The sequence below is a fragment of the Hevea brasiliensis genome, chromosome 10, assembly GCF_030052815.1.
Source record: "Hevea brasiliensis isolate MT/VB/25A 57/8 chromosome 10, ASM3005281v1, whole genome shotgun sequence".
Lineage (NCBI taxonomy): Eukaryota > Viridiplantae > Streptophyta > Magnoliopsida > Malpighiales > Euphorbiaceae > Hevea > Hevea brasiliensis.
In genome coordinates this window covers 44,111,235-44,134,766 of record NC_079502.1, presented here as the reverse complement: position 1 = coordinate 44,134,766, position 23,532 = coordinate 44,111,235, and positions in this window count along the sequence as shown.

Here is a 23,532-nt window from a genome sequence, read left to right as displayed (position 1 = left end):
ATATATATATATATATATATATATATATATATATATATATATATATATTATTTTGTCATTAATGAAATATGAATGGTAGTATTTTATTTTAAATTGAATGAAATTCATTAATGGTATTTTGATGATTGTTGGATATTGAAAATGGTGGATTTGAATTTTGGAAGTTGATAAATGTGTTGAAATTGATTGAGATGATTGTGAATTTTGAAGCAGTTGTTGAGAAAAATTATTGGAATTGCTTTTTTTTTTTTCAGGTATTTGAAGAACTATTTTCTCAAAATACAGATGGCACTCTACTAAAATTTTTATAAAATTTGCAGAAAAATAAAATGGGCCAAAAATTTCAACTAGCTTTCAACTTTAATTAAATGTTTTGATGCCAACTAGAAAATGCTCACCAGTTAACAAAAGTAAGAAAATTGTTTTAAAACCCCTTATAGTCTATTTAATGGGTTACCGGTAGACGAAGTACGGTATTTCATTAGGTGTACTATGGGAGCATGTTACATCTTATAGGGAGTAGGGTGTGAGATGCTGGGGCTGGTGCCCTGAACACCGTCCTTGGAGAGCTGCCCACTAATGGTGTGGACTAGCCTCTCTTAGGTGTGAACTGTGATTTGGGCCCCTGAGACTGACTCTGACCCTGTGGTGGTCCTGAACTATGAGCAGGAGGACCCTTACTCTTCTTACTGGGAGCAGAAAATGTACTGGATTGACCCGGACCCCTCTTGTAACACGAGGGGTGTTACACCTCTTCTGTTGTCTTTCCCTTCTATTTTGTTCATTTATTCGGACCCTTTCCACTTTTGATGCAGCATCTACTAGCTTAGCATAATCTGTGATCTCCATTGCTGTGATCATGACTTTGATATTGTCATTAAGTCCTTCTTCAAACCTTCTGCACCTCTCTGCCTCTGTAGGGACTATCTCCCTCCCATACAGGCTCAGTCTGACAAACTCACGCTCATATTCAACCACTGACAATTGCCTCTGTCTCAGACTAATAAATTCTCTTCTTCACTCTTCTAAATACACTTTACTAACATATTTCTTCCTGAACTCTGCAAGGAAGAATTCCCAGGTAATCCGTTCTGGTTGCACCTCTCTAGTTACTATGTCCCACCACTGATATGCATCATCCTGAAGTAGGGACACAGCACCTTCTAGGTTCTGCTCGGGGGTGCAGTTAAGCTGTTTTAGAACTCTGATGATTCTATCTAACCAGTTTTCTGCTATCATCGGATCATCCTCCCTCTTCCCAAAGAAGTCTACAGCCCTATGTTTCCGTAGTTTCTCCAAATGGGACTTCTGTGGTGCTGGTAGAGGTTGTGGCTGTGGTTGTGGTGGTGGAATTGCCCCCATAATTTTTCGATAGAATTCAGTCATTTGCTGAAATAGAGCAAACTGAGGTTGGGCAGGTGCCTTAGCTGCTGGTGGAGCAGATTCTCCCCTGCCCCCAGATTCAGCCCTTAGTGGGGCACGACTCTACACCTCTTCATCAACTGCTCTTTGCAAAGCGGGATCCATATCCTAATCAAAATAAGAAAACAAATAGATCTGCATCAGTGTCACCTCAACACTTACAAATGCAATGCAATGGTATGCACTCTATCTAGGCCCAGAAACACCAAAACCGATGCTCTGATACCACTAAATGTGACACCCTTTACCCGTCTGCAGTGTAGCTGAGCAAGTTATGCCACCCAATGTGCCGGAGTGCTAATTCATGTTTTAATTACAATTTATCCCTTTAATTCAATGATTTACAATTTTTGATAAATCTAAATTTTTTCGAAATTTTTATAGAAAATCTGGCAGAGTGCCGGCTGTAATTTGAAAAAACAGTTCTTCTGAACCTGTTTAAAAACACTTCCAATATAATTTCTAGATCCAAACTCTATTATACACATTTCAAATCAACCTCAAAATCACAATACTATTTTCAGAACTTATCTAGTCACTTCATCACTTGAAGCACATTTATACATATTTCTCAACATTTCATTTTTCAATATACATTATTCAGAAAATTTTAATAACATGAAATTTTATATATTTACATTATTACATAATTACAAGAATTTATAGTTACAATCCAAAACTAATACAAAATAAAAAATACAAAATGCTACCCCAAAGTCCTAATGTCCTACTATGTGCACTGCAGATGTGAGGTGACTCTGGACTCCAGATCCAGATTTGAAGGCTCACCCGGTCTGATGTCTGCTGGGCTCCCCAGCTAAGTCTCCAGTACCTGCGCGTGGCAAAAGCGACGCGCTAAGCAATTCTGCTTAGTGGTGACAATATAAAATAAAATAAAATAAAATAAAAATAAGTATGCAGAATGTATGTTTACATTTTTTGGGTAGACTTAATTTCTGATATTTATTTCTAGTATTATTCGATTAAAATTTGGTAAGGTTTATTATCATTACCCGAGTAACCCATACTAGTTGACCGGACTGGATAAACGGGTAAACTGGCACTGGGTACTAAGTACCTCGGACCATTACACCATTGGTCACATTGTGTCTCCCGATGAGCAACAGAACAGCTAATGAGCTGTAATAAATATTAAGCACAAGGCCAAGTATCAACACAATGTCAGAATGGCTAAAAGCCATAAAATCACAGAATGACATAATGCCATATGCAGTACTGCTAACTGAACCCTATTGGCATGCCAACCTATCCAAACCAATCACATTAGGCCTACTAGAGCATTTAACACTTTTAATTTATGTAATTCTTTGAAATTGAAATTTTATGGCTATTATTCATTTCATTAGTCAACTAAAATGTTGACTTTTGCATTGACAATAGGTATATTGGTTTAAATATCATCAACATACCACATTTTACATTTTAAAATTGTTGGTATTGGTTGCCAATGCCATTTCTAAGCTTAATGTTAATTGGACAGAATTTTCAGTTTTCAAACTTTGGGTTTGTTGTTCCATTAGTCATTTTTACAGTGGGAATCTAGCAAAATGATCGATATGAAAGTTGTTCCTTATTTTGTCTAATTGCATTTCCTTTTTTGAATCACTCCATTTGGAGTTTTGTAGCTCAAGTGATGGCTCAGAAAGCACAACTGGCCGGATTGAAATTTTTCTAGAATTTCTGGACTGACCAAATCTATAGTATTAGGAGCAGTGAATTTAGGTCACCTTTTGAATATGTTATGGTCATAATTTGGGTTAGGTTTCTTCATAAAAGTTGTTGGTATATATCTCAACTTGTTGCTGGTAAAATTTCAGGTCAATTGGACCTTTCTACACTGAGTTATGGCCAAATGACCAAATATTGTTCATTTGGTACTTTTGCCCAGGCAGAATGCAAGTCACTCGGATTAGGGCAATCTTTTGGTCAGCTTGGTTTGGTTTTCTGGGCATGGTTTCTTCACCAAAGTTGTGCCATTATGTGTCTAGTTTCATTTTCCAATTGGCCTTGCACCAATTGAACCTCTACAATTTCATTTATTGCTACCCAAACCTGCTGGACTCATGCCCAGTCCTACAGGTCACCAAGGGCAGCCACACCAAACTCCAATGCCACTACACAATTCACTTCATTTTTTATTTAAACAGAATCAAATGGTCACTAATTGACCATTAAAACCTACTTCCATCATCACATGGTCAAAGTCTCATTTTTTCACCTCAAAACCTAACTCAAAATTACACATCATGCATTATCATTGCACTTTATCACTCCACTTACAAGATGCATATTAAGGGCAGCCATACTACCATTTTAGCTCAACAAAAATCATGACAATCTTACCCTAACCAAGGCTGCTGAAATTATGGCTTAGCATACCAATGGTATTTCATCAATTTTCTTTGTAAATTGCACTCATTCTTAGTCCTTAAACATAAATTTAAAGTGAAATTCAAAGTTAGGTCACAAACCTCTATGGAGTGAGATTTCCCACTTCTTAGTGTCCCTCTTTTCCTTTTCTTTTTGCTCCCAAAAGACTTGCCAAGATGTAAGAACACTTTTTTGTGTTGCTAGGTTGGGGTTTTGTTCGGTAAAAATTAGGGAAATCAAGCTTTGAAAGCTTGCTCAAGGTTGGCAATGGTGGGTGTGGGTGACGGCAAGGAAGAAGGTAGAAGGCTTTCTAATTTTTTTTTCTTCATTTTCTGCCCATTTAGTCTCTTTTAGGTAAGATTATTCCATGTGTCCACATTGGATTGGTTGGGAGAATTTTAATGACATCATGATGATGTCATAATTCCATTTTCTTTCATTTTCTCTCCATTTCTTGTCTATTTAATTTCAATTAAATTTTTAACAATATTTATTCATATTTTATGTCATAGAAATTATTTATTTAATTGGACAAGTTGTCCAAAAATCATCTCTGAAGACAAAATGACCAAAATGCCCTCCGTTTGGCTTAACGAGTCTAGAGTTGTTAACGGCCTTCACCGTCACTTCCCCTTCGGGTTACTCATCTCTAGGATTTCGGCTCGTTTAACCTTAGTGTATTTGGTTTCTAAAATTTTTTCATGATTTTTATGAGTATTATTTAGTTTCTTTTTAACTCCTCACTCTAGTCTATTTATAATTTCAAACATTCTAGTTGCTCGAACCGACATTGGTCACCGAAACAGTAGACTGTACGGACTAGCTAAAGTAAGGATGTTACATCTAAAATTCACCAAATTTTAACACAATAGCCTCAACATCCCAAATATTGTTTGTACCAAATTTCATAATTTTATAAGCATCCTAATTATTTATTTTTCTCAAATTTTAATAGCCAAAATTCAGAATTCAACCTGTAGACAGCTTGTATTCAACAATATATTTCTCCGAATCCAACTGTTGAACAATCACCAAATTTTAACCATAACTTCTACACATACATACCTCAAAAATATCCAAAAATCAACGATACAAGTTGAGCCAAACTCACCTGGACGGAAGAGAAACATGCTGCCCTGCTGAACCCCTGTTTATGCTACTGTTCATCTCCTTCTCCTTCTTCCTTTCTTTCTTTCTTTTCCTTTTCTCTCTCTCTCTCTCTCTCTCTTGATTCAGCTGAAGAAGAAGAAACCAGAATTTTTCTTTCCAATTTTCCCTCATTTAACTCTTTTTAATTGGCTTGGTGAGCTGTGATTGGTGGAGAGTGCTTTAATGACATCATGTGATGTTATAATTCCTATTTTCTTTTATTTTTCTTTCCTTTTTTTTTCTACTCATTTTCAATTTAATTTGTAGCAATATTTATTCACATTTTATGCCATAATATTTATTTACTTAACTGGACAAGTCGGTCAAAAATCATCTCTGAAGACGAAATGACCAAAATGCCTTCCGTTTGGCTTATTAAGCCAAAATCGTCTGTACCGATGTAAAAATTTTTCTAAACTTTTTCTTGGTATTGTAATGCCATAAAAACATCAATGACTCTTCTCTGGAGTCCCAAAAATTATTTCATGAATTTTCTCTCGGGTTTAGGGATTCTAGTTGCGAAGACCGTAACTTCCCACTAGGTTACCCATTGCTAGGGCACCGGCTTATTTAACTTGGTTGTATTTTACTTCTAAAATTTTTCCTAAATTTTTCTTATTAATATTTGAGTTATTTATGATTCCATACTCTAGTCTAAATATTTTTCCCGACGTTCTAGCTATCCGGACAGACACCGATCACCGGAATAGTAAAATGTACGGAATGGTTACAGTGGGGGTGTTACAACTCTTCCCCTCTAATTTAAATTTTGTCCTCGAAATTTACCTGGTGTAAATAGTCAAGGAGCTACTACCTCCTTATTTCTTCACCTTTATGTGTCATCTTACTTCACTTTCTCCTTAGTCTCAATCCTATCCTCAAACAGTTCTGTACTCATCCTTTTTCATCTTAAATACAATCCCCTTCTCATCTCCATTCACTATCTCATTGTCTCTTCACTCTCTTATTCCATATCTTAACCTAAAATAACGGGAAATACAGATCTGCAATAGTGTCACCTCAACTCTTATGAATGTAATGCATGATAAAAAGTCTATCTAGGTCCATAAATGCCTAAACCGCGCTCTGATACCAATAAATGTAACACCCCTCACCCGATTACAGTGTAACCGAGCGAGGTGTGCTACATTTAGTGCCGGAGTACCCTAACTTATCTTACTTTATTTTTTAAAAATTTTGCTCTTATTATATTTAATATTGATTATTTTTTGACGGAGAAAATAATAGAGTTTCTCCTATTTTATTATCGTTTGACGTATTTTACTATTCACCTGTTTGAAAATTTCAATAATATTTTACAATAAAAATATCATCAATTATTCTCATAACCATCTCATAATTCACATCTCATTCATATATCTCAATTTCAAATTCATTTCCATGCATTTCTATTCATGCACAATTTATATATATAAATTCTCAAGTTTCATTAATTTACATAATTTACAAACTGATTACATAAATTCATAATTTACATGATCTATATTTCAACATACAATTTATAGTTTATATTACAAATAATAACTATATTTCAACCTGCGCATAGCAAAAGCGATGCACTAAGCAATTCTGCTTAGTGGTGACAATATAAAATAAAATAAAATAGAATAAAATAATTATGCAGAATGTATGATTTTATTTTTTTGGTAGACTTAATTTCTGGTATTATTTGTAGATTTATTCACTTAAAATTTGATAAAGTTTATTATCATTGCCCGAGTAACCCATACTAGTTGACTGGACTAGATAAACGAGTAAACTGGCACTGGGTACTAAGTACCTCGGACCATCACACCATTGGTCACATTGTGTCTCCCGGTGTGCAATAGAACAGCTAATAAGCTGTAATAATTATCAGGGTTAAAACCCAAGTATATCAACTCAAATAACATAGCCAAAGGCTATTATGTCACAGAATGGCATGGGAAAGACATGAAACACAGAATGGCATGAAGCCATATGCAGTACTGCTAACAGAACCCTATTGGCATGCCAAGCTATCCAAACCAATCTTGTTAGGTATACTAGGGCGTTTTACACTTTTGAGTTTTACAATTTTTGAATTTCAAGTTTTGGTGTTACTATTCACTACATTAGTCAATCAAAATGTTGACTTTTGTATAGACAATAGGTACATTGGTTTTAATACTCCCAACATACCACATTTTGCATTCAAAATTTGTTGGTATTGGTTGCCCATACCATTTCTAAGCTTAATGCTAATTGAGCAAAATTTTCAGTTTTCATGCTTCATTTTTTCTATTCCATTTGTCATTTTTGTAGTGGGAATTTGGCAAAATGATCAACATGAAAGTTGTTCTTTATTTTGTATAGTTGAATTTCGTTTTTTGAATCACTCCATTTTGAGTTTTATAGCTCAAGTTACGGTCCAAAAATCACAACTGGCCGGATTAAAATTTTTTTCTGGACTGACCATATCTACAGTGTAGTGAATAGTGACTACAACTCACTTGTTGGATAGGTTATGGTCATAATTTGGGTTAGGTTCCTTCATGAAAGTTGTTGGTCTATATCTCAGCTTGCTGCTGGTAAAAGTTCAGATCAATTGGACCTTTCTACATTGAGTTATGGCCAAATGAACAAACATTGTTCATTTGGTCATTCTGCAGAAATAAACTGCAGGTCACCCGGATTAGGGCAAACTTTTGGTCCACTTGATTTGGTTTTATGGACATGGTTTCTTCAACAAAGTTGTGCCATTATGTGTCTAGTTTCATTTCCAATTGGCCTTACACCAATTGAACCTCTACAATTCAAGTTATGGCTGCCCAAACCTGCTAGACTCATGTCCAATTTTGCAGGTCACCATGGGCAGCCACACCAACTGTAATTCCCACTAATCAAACCACCTCATTTCTTGTTTACACATAACCAAATGGTCACTAATTGACCATTAAAACTCACTTTCATCATTACATGATTAAAGTCTCCATTTTATACCCAAACCCTAACCCTAACATCTCAAATCATGCATGTAATTTGCATTTCATCAATCCACTTAGTGGGTACATATTGTGGGCTGCCATGATGGTCTTTTAACTTCATTAAACTCACCACAAACAAACCCTAACCATGGCTGCCAAAAATCTAGGGTTTCCATCCAAATGGTATTCAACAATTTTTCTTTGCAATTTACACATATTGAAAGTTCTTAACATGAATTTAAAGAAAAATTCATGGTTAGGCCACTGTCCTTAAAGGAGTGAGCTTTCCAACTTGCTAAAGTTCTTCCTTTCCTTTTCTTTTTGCTCCCAAAAGGCTCTCCAAGGTGTAAGAGCAAATTTTTGTATTACTAGGTTAGGGTTTAGTTGGGTAAAAGTGGGGAAAATCAAGCTTTCAAAAGCTTGCTAATAGGTGTCAATGGTGGGGAGGGTGGCGGCATGAAGAAGAAGGAGAGAGAAGGTCTGATTTTTTTGTTTCCTTTTCTAGCCCATTTTACCTCTTTTATATCTGTTTATGCCATGTGTCAAGATTGGGTTGGTTGGGAGATTTTTAATGACATCATGATGATGTCATAAATCCATTTTCTTTCATTTTTTCTCTTCATTTCTTGTCTATTTAATTGCAATTAAATTTTTGACAATATTTATTTATATTTTATATTATATAAATTATTTATTTAACTGGACAAGTTGGCCCAAAAATCATCTCTAAAAATGAAATGACCAAAATGCCCTCCATTTGGCTTAATGGGCCAAAATTGTCTTTACTGATTGAAAAATTTTTCTAAGTATTTTCTTGGCATTTTAATGCCATAAAAATCTCAAGGACCCTTCTTTGGAGTCCCAAGAATTATTTTATAATTTTTCCTAAATTTTTTTCTTATTAATATTTGAGTTAATTTTTGGTTCCTTACTTTAGTTTAAATATTTTTTCCGAACGTTCTAACTGTCCGGACCGACATTGGTCACCGAAACAGTAGACTGTACGGACTAGTTAAAATGAGGATGTTACACTATGCTCCTAGAAAGATTTGGCTGATGCTTTCCTCAAACAGTACAAATTCAATTGCGATGTCGCCCCGACATGAAGAGACCTTCAAAATCTGGTGCAGAAGGAGAAGGAGAGCTTTAAGGAATATGCACAGAGATGGAGAGAGAAGGCAACTGAGGTATATCCTTTGATTCATGAAAACCTTAAAGGCCTCGTATTTCAATTTAATGATCATAAATACGTCTAATAGCTTTTCCGACATTATCCAGGCTGGCGAAAGGATTGAAGCTAACCTCAGGTTAGGAAGGTTATAGCAGTTGACTGGAGAAAAACTCTGCAAAGAAAACCTCTAGTTTTGGGAAAAAAGAGGAAGGTAATGTACACTCTATCACTAGACAAGCTCAACCACCACTCCCTCCAAAAAGCTTTCGACCATACCCTCCAATTCAGGGCCCAATGATAGCAAATGTTCCACCCCCTTTTCCAAATTATCCTCACCCTCGCCCGCAATATCCACCTCCATTTGCTTACCACCCCAAACCTCCTGCTCAACCTATTCAGTTAAGACCACTTGCTCTTCAAACCAACCCAATACCACTAAGGAATCCTAATCTGCCTCTCCCCCTTCTACTAAGTGAAATCTATTGATACCTATTGGCTATAAATCAGATACTGCCCATTCCCCGTGACTCGGTTCAGCCACCATATCCTAGGTGGTATGATGCTAATGCCTGATGCAAATATCATGGTGGGGCAGTGGGGTATTCAACCGACAATTGTGGAGCTTTTCAGGGAAGGGTACAGGCTCTAATCAGAAATGGATGGTTAAAAATTAAGGAAAATGGCTCTCTTCCTAATTTCACTTCAAACCCATTACCTAATCATGATATAGGGAATGGCGTGAATGTCATAGAACCTTGGGATGAAAGATCAATCTTAGAGGTAAATTAGTAGATTCCGCATTTCAAGGAGATTTTTGCAATTGCTGTAAAAGAGGGATATGTATGCCCTCAGGGATTTGGGTCGGGAAGTGATCGGCATAAATTAAATGCCCTTACCATGGAGGGACGGTCGATCATGAGTTACAAAACTATGATGAATTTAGGCAGGAAGTTCTGAGAATGCTATCACTCAGAATTTTGAGATGTCAGCTGAGGTCAAGGATAGAGGATGAAGTGAACACAGCTAGATTTGGCCAAGATATCTCTACCCCCAATCCAAGAATAGTCTTTTCTGCTCCTAACACACCAACACCACTAGTACCACTAATAACAATCATTCAAACTCCGCCTCAACTCCTAGTCACTAATACGCATGCAGTGCCTTGGAACTACAATCTCCATGTATTTACTCAGAGCGCATCCAGCAGCACTTCAATTCCTATCCTCAACCATACCTACACTCAACCCATCACCTCTCCCAAGCTATGCTTCACCCATACGAGTATTTCAAGATGACCTATATGGGACCCTCCAATGATACTACTCCCCAACCAAAGCCAAAACCTACTACAACCAGTAACTTGCTCCCATGAGATCAGGAAGTAGAATTTATAACCAGGAGTGGGAGATGTTACAGAAATGATGAAACAGAAAAGAAGAAGGGAAAAGTAAAAGTGGGAGTCACCAGAAAATGTGGAGGAAGGGGCCGTAAGGGTTGAGAAAGGGGAATCTAGTGAAAAGAAAAAAGAAGAGGAACTGCTATTGCAAATCATGAAACAAAGTGAATATGATATCATCGAGCAATTAAGAAAGACACCCGCTCAAATTTTCTTACTGTCATTGATATTGAGCTCAGAAGTGCATTACCATGCCTTATAAAAAGTTCTGGACCAGGCCTTTATGACACCCGATATCACACCGTGGCAATTTGAGAAGATAGTTGGGCAAATTCAGGCATCCAATTTTGTCACTTTCTTGGAAGATGAAGTAAACCCGGCTAGCTTGAAGCATACTACAGCTCTGCATGTGACAGTTAAGTGTATGGGGTGCATAGTCACTAAAGTTTTGTTTGATAATGGATCTGCCCTCAATGTCCTGCCTAATGCCACCTTGGCGAGACTACCTGTTGATCTATCAGCTGTACGCCAAAATGCCATGGTAGTAAGAGCCTTTGACAGTACAAAGAGAGAGGTACTAGGGGACATCGATTTGTCGCTTTAGATCGGAGCATGCACTTTTAATGTCACATTCTAAGTAATGGATATTGAGCCAGCATACACCATGTTGTTGGGGAGACCCTAGATCCATTTGGCACTTTTAATGTAGTACCTTTAACTATTCATCGGAGGATCGAATACATCATGAGCAGCAAAATCATCACAGTAAGAGGGGAGGAAGCCATGATAGTCACTAAACCTTAGTCGGTTCCTTATGTAGAAACAACCGAAAGATCCTTGGAAAGTTCTTTCCAAGTGTTAGAGTTGCAAGGAACTACCCCGAGTAATGAAGGAGCTGCGGCAATGGTTGCAAAGGTAATGTTGAAAAGTGGCTATGAAGAGGGCAAGGGATTGGGTGACGCGTTACAGGGGATTGTCAAACCTGTACCAGCTATTCAGAAGATTGGTCGCTTCGGTTTGAGATATGAAGAAGATGCTCTAGTAGATAGAAGATTTTGGATGAGGAATATGCTCAGGGATCCAAGGTTTGACAGAACATTCTGGAAAGTGAAAGTTGTCTCGAAAATTACAGATGTTTTTACCAAACCAATCATTGAGAATCCAGAAGAAAGTGAAGAGTCTCCTTCAGAACCATCCATCAATGTCATATAGCTAGACTCCATGTCCGAGGCGCTGATTTCACCAATTGCTGAAGGGCAAGTGTAACACCCCTATGTTCGATAGTGCGTTCTATTGTTCCAGTGACCAGTGTTATACGGACAGCTAGGATGCCTAGAACTACACTTCGATATGAGTGAGGGGACATAAAATAATGAAATACAAGAAAAGAAAATACAAGAAAAACAAAGGAAAAATAATAGCAAAGAAATATAACCAAGTTAAGCGAGCCGAGAACCCTAGCGATAGGTGACCGCATCGGGAAGTCACAGCGTGGACCGTTGACTAGCCCTAGACCGCGGGGAACCCTGAAAAATATTTTTAGGACTTAAATAGACCCTGAAAAATAATCAAATAATTAGTATAAATACCATTAGAAATATCAAATAAAAATTAAATAATTAGTAAAAGAAAAGTGAGAAATCGAAAAATGGACAAAACCCGGTGTTACCGAAAAATCGGGAATGCAACCCGAACAGGGGCATTGTGGTCATTTGACACCCCAAGTTGTCTTTTAACCTAAATGTACATTAAAAATACATGATATTACACTTAGAAAATATAATGAAAAATTAATTTAGTGGTACCTAATGTAAATAGCAAAAATGGGGTATAATTTGGGTAATTAACACTTTTAACTTATGATATAATTAAGTATTGGTGAGTGGAGCACTATGGGGTTAAATAAACATTAAGTGGACAGAAAGATCCACTAAAAAATCTGCAATTCATCTTCTTCAATTGAAAATGCATGAAAGCTCTCAAACCTCTCGCATGGCCGCCCACCGTAAAGCCATTACAACTCCATGATCAAGCCATCTTTTCCCACAGTTGTCTTCATTAAAATTTATCCTCACCTTGCAAGGAAGAGTTTGATAGCAATTTTAAGAAGTTTTGGTGAGGTTTTGAAGAATTTTCAAAGTGGTAAGTTTGTGTTTTTGATTATTGTTTCATTAAAGTTTGTGAGGAGGTTATGGGTACTTGAATTGTGGAAAGAATTTTGAGATTTGATGTTTAAAGGAAGAGCTGTATTTTTGGCAGCCATGAAAACTTCTTGAAGACAGTTTATTTTTTCTTGTAAATGATGGATTAAAGGATTGATTAAATGTTTATGTGTGTAGGAAATTATTTGGGTGATGTATACTTAGTATATGTGAATGTGTATTTGAAATTTGAAGCTTGGAAATTAATGGAATGTAAATGCATGAATCTGCAGCCTGGTTTGGTGAACCATAAGGATGTTATGTCATGTTTGAATTATGGGATATTAATGTTGAATTGTGATAGTTGTTAGGGCAGCTTGGATATATGTGTGATGGTGTGAGGTTGGGTGTGTAAATGAGCTTGAATAGGTGATTAAATTGTTGTAATTGAGTTTGACAAATTCTGCACTTTATGGTGTATGTTGAATGTAATTGTAAGCTGCCAAAATGATCAACAATATGTGGTAAAATATGTTTAGGTTAGAGTACAAACCAGAATTGGCATGAAGGTAAAGTTTGGTAAGTGTTAAAGGTGATCTTTGATGAGTATGAACAAAATACAATAGGGCAGTTTGTGTTTTGAGCTTAGAACCTTAAGTGTGTGGCTCCAATTGATATGAGACCAATTGGAGGTGAAACTAGGCACAAAATGTGCCAACTTTCATGAAGGAAGCTTGCCAAAACTTTGCTTGTAAGGTAACTTGAAAAATGACCAAATTCGGATTAGTGCAATTAAGGCCTGAAAATTTACCAATATGGCAGCAGTTAGTGTTTAGGCCATAACTCGCTCAAAACAGGTCCAATTGACCTCAAATTTTGACCATGAATAGCTAAGACCTATATCTACAAGTCTTATGAAGACACCAAAGCCCAGAAATGACCATAAGCAAGTCAAACAGCTTGCACAAGTTCGGGTCCAAAAACTGGCCGAACCAAAATTGGCCTAAAATGACCTAAAGTGACCAATTTTGATGCACTTTGACAAGCAATAGTAAAATGACCATAACTTGGCCTAAATAACTCAGAAGGACCTGAAATTTTGCCCTGCGTGCAATAAGACATAGATATACAAGTTTGTAGTTTTGACCGAAGCCCGAAAACCGAGGGAACTAGGTCGTCCAGCTAGGTCAAACTAGTATCCCGGAATCCAGCAAATTGCAAGAAAATGTAAGATGCATGGAAATGAATTTGGTAACGTGTACCAACCCTAAAGGACTATTGAATGTGACATATTAGTAACATTAAAACCTAATTTACCTAAAATGCATTGAGGTTCGACATATTAGGTTGACTAAGCAAATAATAGAATTCAGTGAATTAATTATCAAGCATTATCGTTAGAGACAGTTTAAATAAGTACTGAAACACCTCAAATTATGTTTCTCAGTTAGCAAAGACTCAGGGAAAGGGAAGGAAACACTGAGTCAAGGCCAGGAGACAGTTATCAAAGGTTTGTGCATAATAATTATTTCTTTTGAATTTTTCAATTGAAATAAATTATGATTATTGAAAAATGAATTATGATTATTTTTATATTATTGTTTTAAATTGTGTTTGTGCACAGTAGTTATTTCTTTTGAATTTTTCAATTGAAATAAATTATGATTAATTGTATGTTATTGTTTTAAATTGTGTTTGTGCACAATAAACCTTGTTTAAGCCTTTTGTCATTGAAAAATTGATTTAGTGTGATTTATGGAAATTTGAAGTTAATTATGAATTGTGTTGCCATCTTGTGAATGAAATTATAACCTCGGAAATTTATTGGATTCTTATGAATCATTTGAATAAAATGTTTGGAATTGATTTTGTATTCACACTTAGCATGACAGTATCACATCATTCCTACTCCATTAATGGGGTTGTGATCATTTATTTTCCTTCTCCATTTATGGGGTTGTGATCATTTATTTTTCTCCCTCTCTGGTTTACCAGTTGAGGTGATCGGATGAGTACTCATTATATAGCTAGCTTCCTTCCTCATTGATTTCGATTAGTGGGGTTGTGATTGCTTTGTCGTGGTGTACAACGCGGCATTGATCGAAAATTTGTGTCATGGCTTAAGTTGTGTATGAATTGGCAACACTGTATTCTTAAATTATTTGACTAAATTGTGTTATTATGAGCTTTGATAATTTGTGAAATGGAGTTTAAATTCTTATTGACATTCACTGTCTTTTGAATTTAACTATGTTTTGATTACTAAGATTTATTGTGATATTGTGAAATAGAGTTTAAATTCCTTACGACATTCATTGTCTTGAATTTAATTATGGTTTTACATATTCATCATTTATATGATTTATGAATTGTGATTTGAAGTTGTATTTGGTTAATGTTGTGCGCCACTGAGACATTGTCTCAGCGATAGCTTTTTATTGCTGTCGCAGGTAGATAGACGGATAGGGCAGCGGACTAGGCTGCTAGTGCATTCAGCGAGAGATCATCGGGTATATTGAGTATACCACATTTGCATTTTGTACTGTAATGTATGTTCACTGTATGTATATATTGTTCTTGATTTTGAGCATAAATTAAAATTGTACATTGAAATTGTAAAATAAATTATGAGTTATTTTGGCTTGTAAAAAAAATTGTACTGTATTTCTTTTATCTCAGTCTTTGAAAAATTATTATGGATTCGAGTTGAAAAACTTATTGTGTTGAATTATGTTGGAGTTTGAGATTGAGAAAAACATTGAAGTACTTTTTTACAGGTTTTCTGAAGAACTGTTTTGTTCAAAATACAGATGGCACTCTGCCAAAATTTTTACAGAAATCCCTAATAGTCCAAATGTGTTAGTTGTTTCACTTCACTTTAAAAAGGTTTTTAACAGCTATAAATAGTGCTCACCACTGTAAAAAGAAGTAAGAAAAGTTTTAAAATCCCTTGTAGTGTATTTAATGGGTTATCAGTAGACGAAGTTGGTAATTCATTAGGTATACTACGGGATCATGTTATGCCTTACAGAGGGGTAGGGTATGACATGTTTTAGTGGTATCAGAGCAAGTTTTTAAATTCTGTTTTCACCTATAATTTGAATATTCTTTCTTCATAGTACAACTGTTCAATATCATTGTTTGATACATACAGTACATTACATTATAAATATGCACTAATGGGAGGAAATCTCCTTGTGTTAATTATTCAGGAGGTCTAAGATCCTCGAATTGACTATGGAAGAGAGTGATCGTTCAATCGATCAATCGATAGAGGCTGAGGTACAAGTTGAGGCCCCAACTCTACAAAGTGTTGAAGGCCCGACTGTACCAGTTTTACCAGTACAAATTACTGCACAAATGGCCTAGCAAATGGCCGCTTTCTTTTAATAAATGGCTGATAATCTGTCAGCCCAAGCCCAAGTACAGACCCAACCCCTACAAGGGCAACATGAAATAGAGAAGAGGGAAAAACCTATGGGTCAGAGCTCAAGCAGTAATTTGAGAAAGAGAAAAGAATATGAGGAGCGCCAAGCTCAAGGATATAACAGAGGTGGATCATCAAGACAGAGACCACCAAAGTCCAGTCGTCAAACAACTAGAAGTTCCTACCCTCCCTGCCAATGTGAAACTTGTGGTAGAAATCATGGTGGGGTATGCTATAAGGCCATAGGAGCCTGTTATAACTGCGGAGGCATAAGACACTTTGCCAAGGACTGCACCAGTAGTCGCAGAGTTGGACCACCTCCTACTACTGCAGAAGGGTCAGTTCAGAGCCCTGTCACCAGAAGTTCACAACCACCCAGCAGAGGTAGAGGCAGGGGTAGAGGTAGCCCAGCAGGCAGCCAAGGCGCAGTGAAACATTCAGAGCAAGATAGTGCTTCAGTCAGAATCTATGCAATGAGATAGAGAGAAGAGGCTGAGACATCTGATTTGTGGTTGGTACCTTCTCAACTTTTAATCAAGATGTGTTTATGTTATTTGATCCGGGTTCTACCCATTCTTATGTGAGTGCTAGCATCATTGATTGCATTATTGTTCCATGTACAAAAATAGACTTTGAGGTGCTAGTAACAAGTCCGTTAGGACAGGAGGTTAGGGTTAATAAAATGTATAGGGATTGTCATTTAGTGATCCAAAGACACACTTTTCTATCTGATTTCATTGAAATGCCCTTCAGAGATTATGATATCATCTTGGGCATGGATTGGTTAGCCAGGCATCATGCCATGATTGACTGTAGGCTGAAGAAAGTCACTTTTGGTCTCCCTCAGTACAATGATGTGGTAATATATGGGGAGAGGCAGCTATTGTCATCAAACATCATTTCGGCTGCATTAGCCAGAAAAATGATCAGAAAGGGGTGTGAAGCATACTTGGCACATGTGGTAGACACCCAAGTGGGGAGTCTAGCATTGAAAGACATCCATATAGTACATGACTTTTTAGATGTGTTTCCTGATGAATTGCAAGGATTACCTCCGGAAAGAGAAGTGCAGTTTGAAATTAATGTTATGCCTGGTATGGATCCAATCTCCATAACACCATACAGAATAGCACCAGCAGAGTTGAAGGAGTTGAAGGTACAGTTGCAAGAACTACTTGAAAAGGGCTTCATCCGGACTAGTGTGTCACCTTGGGGAGCCCTAGTATTGTTGTTAAGAAGAAGGATGGCACTCTTTGTTTATGTATTGTTTGAGCTGGTATCTGCATACTTTTATATTAGTGTTAGAACTATATGTTCTGTTATTATTCCTTTATAGGGGAATAAATTTTGATGCATTAGTGATTAGTCCTATAAGATAAGGATTGTGATAATAAGCGAAATTAGTTTTGAAAGAGTTTATCGACGAAAAGTATTTTCTAACACACCATAAATTATAAAGCTAAATGGCAAGCCTACTTAATGTAAGGCAAGAAGACGTAAAAGTAAGATGCGATAATCGAATTGTTCTAGATGAAGGCAGAAATGTTACTGTTAGTAATTGTTAATGGATATTGTAATCAGAATAAAATTCGGATATCAGTGAATTCGAAAAGGATAAAAGATAGGAAAGTTTGATCTATTGGGATGTATCATAATAACTATGCAATATTCTTGATGTTTATACTGTAAGCTGCAGATTACAATACTGACTTGAGATTATTGTGTAGAGCTACGTACTGCCCGATAGTACACCTAGATGAGAATTGTAACACCCTCCCGATAACCACTCCGTACATCCTACTGTTCCAGCGACCGGTGTCGGTCCGGACAGCTAGAATGTCCAGAAAAATATTTAAATTAAAGTCAGGAACCAAAATTAACTCAAATATTAATAAGAAAAATTTAGTAAAAATTTTAGAAATAAAATACAACCAAGTAAAACGAGCCGGTGCCCAAGTAATGGGTAACCGGAGGGAAGTTGCGGTTCTCGCAACGAGGAGCCCTAGACCCGGGGGAAAAATTATAAAATAATATTTGGGACTCCAGAAAAGGGTCATTGAGGTTCCTATGGCATTAGAATGCCAAGAAAATACCTAGAAAAAATTTTCAATCGGTGCAGCCAATTTTGACCCGTTAAGCCAAACGGAGGGCATTTTGGTCATTTCGCCTTCAGAGGTGATTTTTGGCCGACTTGCCCAGTTGAGTAAATAATTAATATGACATAAAATATGAAGAAATATTACTAGAAATTAAATTGAAAATGAGTAGTGGAGGAAAGAAAAGAAATTGAGGAAAAAGGCTATTTATGACATCATGGTGATGTCATTTATAATTACCAACCAATCATAATTTAACCATCCTTTGACTAACTAAATAAAAGACCAAATGAAGACTAAATTCACCAAAATTTACAGCAGCCATCCTTCTCTCCTTAGTGCAGCTGAAACCTCTCCCATACACCCTCCATTGATGAACAATCCAAACCTTCAATCTTCTCTTCATTTTACCCTAAAACCTTAGAGACCTTTCACTAAACTTTGCCCTAGCACCTTGCTAAACCTTTTGGCAGCCAACAAGAGGAAAGAAAGTGAAGTTTAGGGCTTTGGAAATTCTGCCCAATCAAGGTTAGTGCTACACTTTTATTCTCACTCTTGTAATCTTAGTTAGAACATCATTTTGAGCTAAGAGATTTTAAGAAATTGAAGTAAATTACATGTGTTAAGGGTACCTTCAATTTTCGGCAGCCCTATGGAGGATTGAGTTTGATTGTTTAATAAACTTAGAGTGGCTGGAAATGAGGGTTAAGGTATTAATATGCATGGATATTGAACTAAGTATGTTAATTAAGGTTTATGAGTAAATTGATTTGGACATTAGGGTTTGGAAAGGTGAAAATGTGACTTGGCTTAGGAAATTGTTAGAGAACTTGTTAATGGTCAATTAGTGACTATTTTAGGTATGTTGAGCACAATTTGGACTGAAAAATGGGATTGCAAAGAGAAGGAGTAAGCTGCCCTAGGACAGCAGAAATGGACTGAAATTTCAGTCCATTTACACAGCAATAACTTTGGCTATGTTAGTCCAATTGATGTTTAGCCAATTGGACATGAAACTGATTTTATAATGGCACATTTTTGCTGAAGAAACCATGCCCAAAAGACCAAAGCAAGAGGACCAAAACTTTGCCCCAATCCGGACACCCTGCACTGATTCTGCAGAATTGACCAAATGAAGAGTATTTGGCCATAACTCACTGTAGATTTGGTCAATTGACCTGAAATTTTTACAGAAAAAAGTTAAGACATAGACAAACAACTTTCATGAAGGAACATACCCCAAATTATGGCCAGAACCTAACCCAAATGGTAGTATAAGTTACTGTTCCTGTTACTGTAGATATGGTATTTTCTGCAGAATGGGAATCCGGCCAGCTGTGGTTGTTTGACTATATCTGGAGCTACAAAACTCCAAATGGAGTGATTCAAAAAAGGAAATTCAACTAAACAAAATAAGGAACAACTTTCATGTTTTATATTTCTTCAAATTCCCACAGTAACAGTGTCCAATGGAACAGTGAAGTTGACTCACCAAAACTGAAAATTCTGTTGTGTTGGGTTACACTTTGAAATGGTATTAACACTTAATGCCAACAAGTTTTAAACACCAAATGTGGTATGTTGGGAGTGCAAAAGTCAATGAACATATTTTCTATCCAAAAGTCAACATTTTTGTTGACCAATGAGGTGAATAGTAACACCAAAACATGAAATTCACAAATTGAAGAATTTAAAAGTTTCAAATGCCCTAGTATACCTAACAAGAATGGTTTGGATAGTTTGGCATGCCAATATGGTTCAGTTAGCAGTACTGCATATGGCAATATGCCATTCCGTGATTTCATGGCTTTTAGCCATTCTGACTTTATATTGAGACTTGGCCTTGTGCCTGATATTATTCTGACTTGTTAGGTACATTTACTGCCGGGAGATGCATATGTGACCGATGGTGTGATGGCCCGAGGTACTAGGTACCCAGTGCCAGTTTACCCGTTATCCAGTCCAGTCATCTAGTGTAGGTTACTCGGGGCAACCAAATAAATAAAAGTGAACAACGTTAATGAAACAATGAATATATCTATACCAAACAAAGAAAGCATACACATTCTATACACATTCATTTTCTTGCTATTTTCTTCTATTATATTATTGCACCACTAAGCATTATTGCTTAGCGCGTTGCTTTTGCCACGCGTAGGTACTGGAGATCCCGATCGTGAGCCCAGTAGACCACAGACTGGGTGAGTCCATCCCGCAGTTCTGCTCAGTGTCCATGTCACCTCAACTTTTGCTGTGCATTGGTAGGACACTAGGTGTCATTTTGACATTTTGTAACTTAATTTTGTTTTCTCATATGTAATTAAACTTGTGTAATGTATATTGATGTTTATGTAAATTATGAAAATTGTGCTTGTGAATGGAAATGTAAATGTTTACTTATGATTTATATGTGATCATCACATGTGATGGATGATTGAGAACTGGAATTGAAATGTTGTTGAGAATTTGTTGATAAATTGAGGTTGGGATTGTTTGGAAATTATTTGGAAGTGTTTTCACAGGTTCCGAAGAACGGTGTTCTCCATTTTTAGCCGGTACTCCGCCGGATTTTCTTTAAAATTTTCAGAACCTTAAATGAATAATACTTTAGATAAATGGCATAAATAAATTGTATTTCATAAATTATATGCAAAAGCATGATATAAATTTATTGAGGAATATTAGAGTGTGCCGGTACACCGTGTGGCATTACTTACTCGGGTATACGGTACACGGGTAAGGGGTATCACATTTAGTGGTATCAGAGCATGGTTTAGGCATTTCTGGTCCTAGATTGAGTCCATACCATGCATTGCATTTGTAAGAGTCGAGGTGACACTAACGCAGATCTGTTTATCTTTCTTATTTTGAATAGGATATGGATCCTTCATCTCAGAGAGCCGTTGAGGAGGAAGTGGAGAGTCATGCTCCACTGCGGCGGTGAGGCCCTGGGGCATGAGAGAATCTGCTCCGCCAGACTCAAGCGAGCACACTCGGCCTCCACAGGCCATGTTTCAGCAAATGGCCGACTTCTTTAGACAAATGGCCGGGGTAATGCCAGCACCACCACCACCACCACCAGCTCCACAGTAGAAATCACACCTGGAAAGGCTAAGGAAGTTTGGAGCTGTGGACTTCTATGGCAAGAGAGAAGATGACTCATTGCGGTAGAAAATTGGTTGAGCAGGCAGGCAGAGTCTTAAAACAACTCCACTGCACTCCAGAGCAAAACCTAGAAGCTGCCATATCCTTGCTGCAAGACGATGCATATGAGTGGTGGGACACTGTGTCCAGTGAAGTACAGCCAGAAGCTATAACTTGGGACTTCTTTCTCTCCGAATTCAAGAAGAAATATGTGGGTACTGTATACCTGGAAGAGAGAAGGAGAGAGTTTATTAACACGAGGCGTACGGTGGTCAGTGGCCGAATATGAAAAGGAATTCGTCCGATTAAGCCGCTATGGAAGGCAGATAGTCCCAAATGAAGCTGAAAGGTGCAAGAGATTCGAAGAGGGACTGAATGACAATATCAAGATCCAGCTCACTGCCTTGGGAATCACAGAATTTAGCAAGCTAGTGGAAGCAGCAATAAGGGTTGAAAAAGTGAGAATCAGTGAGCAGACCAGAAGGGAGAGACAACAGAAGAGGGGACCCGGTCAGTCTAGTTCAGCTCCTGCATTTGGAAAGAAGTTCAAGGGTCCACCTGCACAGAGTTTAGCTCAGCCACATGGTGAAGTCGGTCTCGGGGCTCGGGCCACGATTCACCCCTAGGAAAGGTCAGTCCACACCATCAGTGGGCAGCTCTCCAGGGATGGGGTTCAGGGGACCAGCCCCAACATCTTCTGCATGTCCGCATTGCCTGAAATGGCACAAGGGGGAATGTTGGAGAGTAATTGGTGCCTGTTTGAGATGTGGGTCGACAGAACATCAACTGAAGAGCTGCCCACGCAGAACTACTACAGCTGCTCCGACACAAGCAGACAGACCTGCTCCTGCACCACCAAGGGGTAGAAGGTCTGGTAAATCCGAAGCTGTGGGACCATCTCAGAGGCCTGCATCTGCGCCGTGAAGAGGCGGATAATGAACCACCTGCCAGAAATTATGCCCTGAGAGCTCAGGAGGAGCAAGATGCCCCGGACGTCATCAGGGGTACGTTCTCCCTCTACAATACTCTTGTGCATGCATTGGTGGATCCAGGATCCACTCATTCCTACATTTGCATCAACCTACCCGTAGAAAGGGGGATATTGGTAGGGGAGAGTGACCAAGACATTCTGGTCACTAATCCATTGGGCCACAGTGTGGTAGTGAACAAAGTATACAAGGGTTGCGTTGAGGATTGAGGTATGAATTCTTGGCGGACTGTTTGAGTTACCCTTCCATGAGTATGACGTGTTTTTGGGAATGGACTGGTTGTCACGTCTTCAGGCAATAGTTGAGTGCAAATTAAAGATAATTTCTCTAAAAACTTCAGAGGGTAATGAGATCACAGTTGTGGGGGAAAGGATGATTTCTTGTCCAATGTCATCTCACAGTTGCAAGAAGAATGATGAGAAAAGGTGAAGCCTACCTAGCACATGTGGTGGATACTAGGCGAGCTAAGCCAAACCTTAGTGATATACCCACAGAAGAGACTTCCCAGTATTTCTGAAGAATTGCACAGTTTGCCACGAGAAGGGAAGTTGAATTTGCTATTGAGACAACTGCCGATCTGAGACCCATTTCCATTGCTCCTTATAGGATGGCACCCATCGAATTGAGGAGTTGAAAACTCGGTTGCAAGAGATGCTTGATAAGGGGTTTATACGCCTAGTGTGTCACCATGGGGAGCTCGGTCTTTGTTTGTGAAAAAGAAGGATGGGACTTTGAGGCTATGCATTGATTACCGGCAATTGAATAAAGTGACAGTGAAGAACAAATATCCGTTGCCTAGAATTGATGATCTGTTTGATCAGTTGAAGGGAGCAGGAGTATTTTCTAAGATTGATCTCAGATCAGGGTATCATCGGTTGAGGGTGAAGGATGCAGATGTGCCAAAGACTGCATTCAGGACCCGGTATGGGCATTATGAGTTTCTGGTGATGCTCTTTGGCCTAACAAATGCACCAGCGGCATTCATGGACCTTATGAACCGTATCATCCATCCATACCTGGATCGGTTCGTAGTGGTCTTTATTGATGATATTCTGGTGTACTCCAAGACCAGGGAAGAACATGATGAACATTTGAGGATTGTTCTGCAAACCCTGCGGGAAAAGAAGTTGTATGCTAAGTTGTCCAAGTGTGACTTTTGGCTGAATGAAATTGCATTCCTTGGACACATAGTGTCAGCTGATGGGATTAGGGTGGATCCCAAGAAAATAGAAGCAGTGAT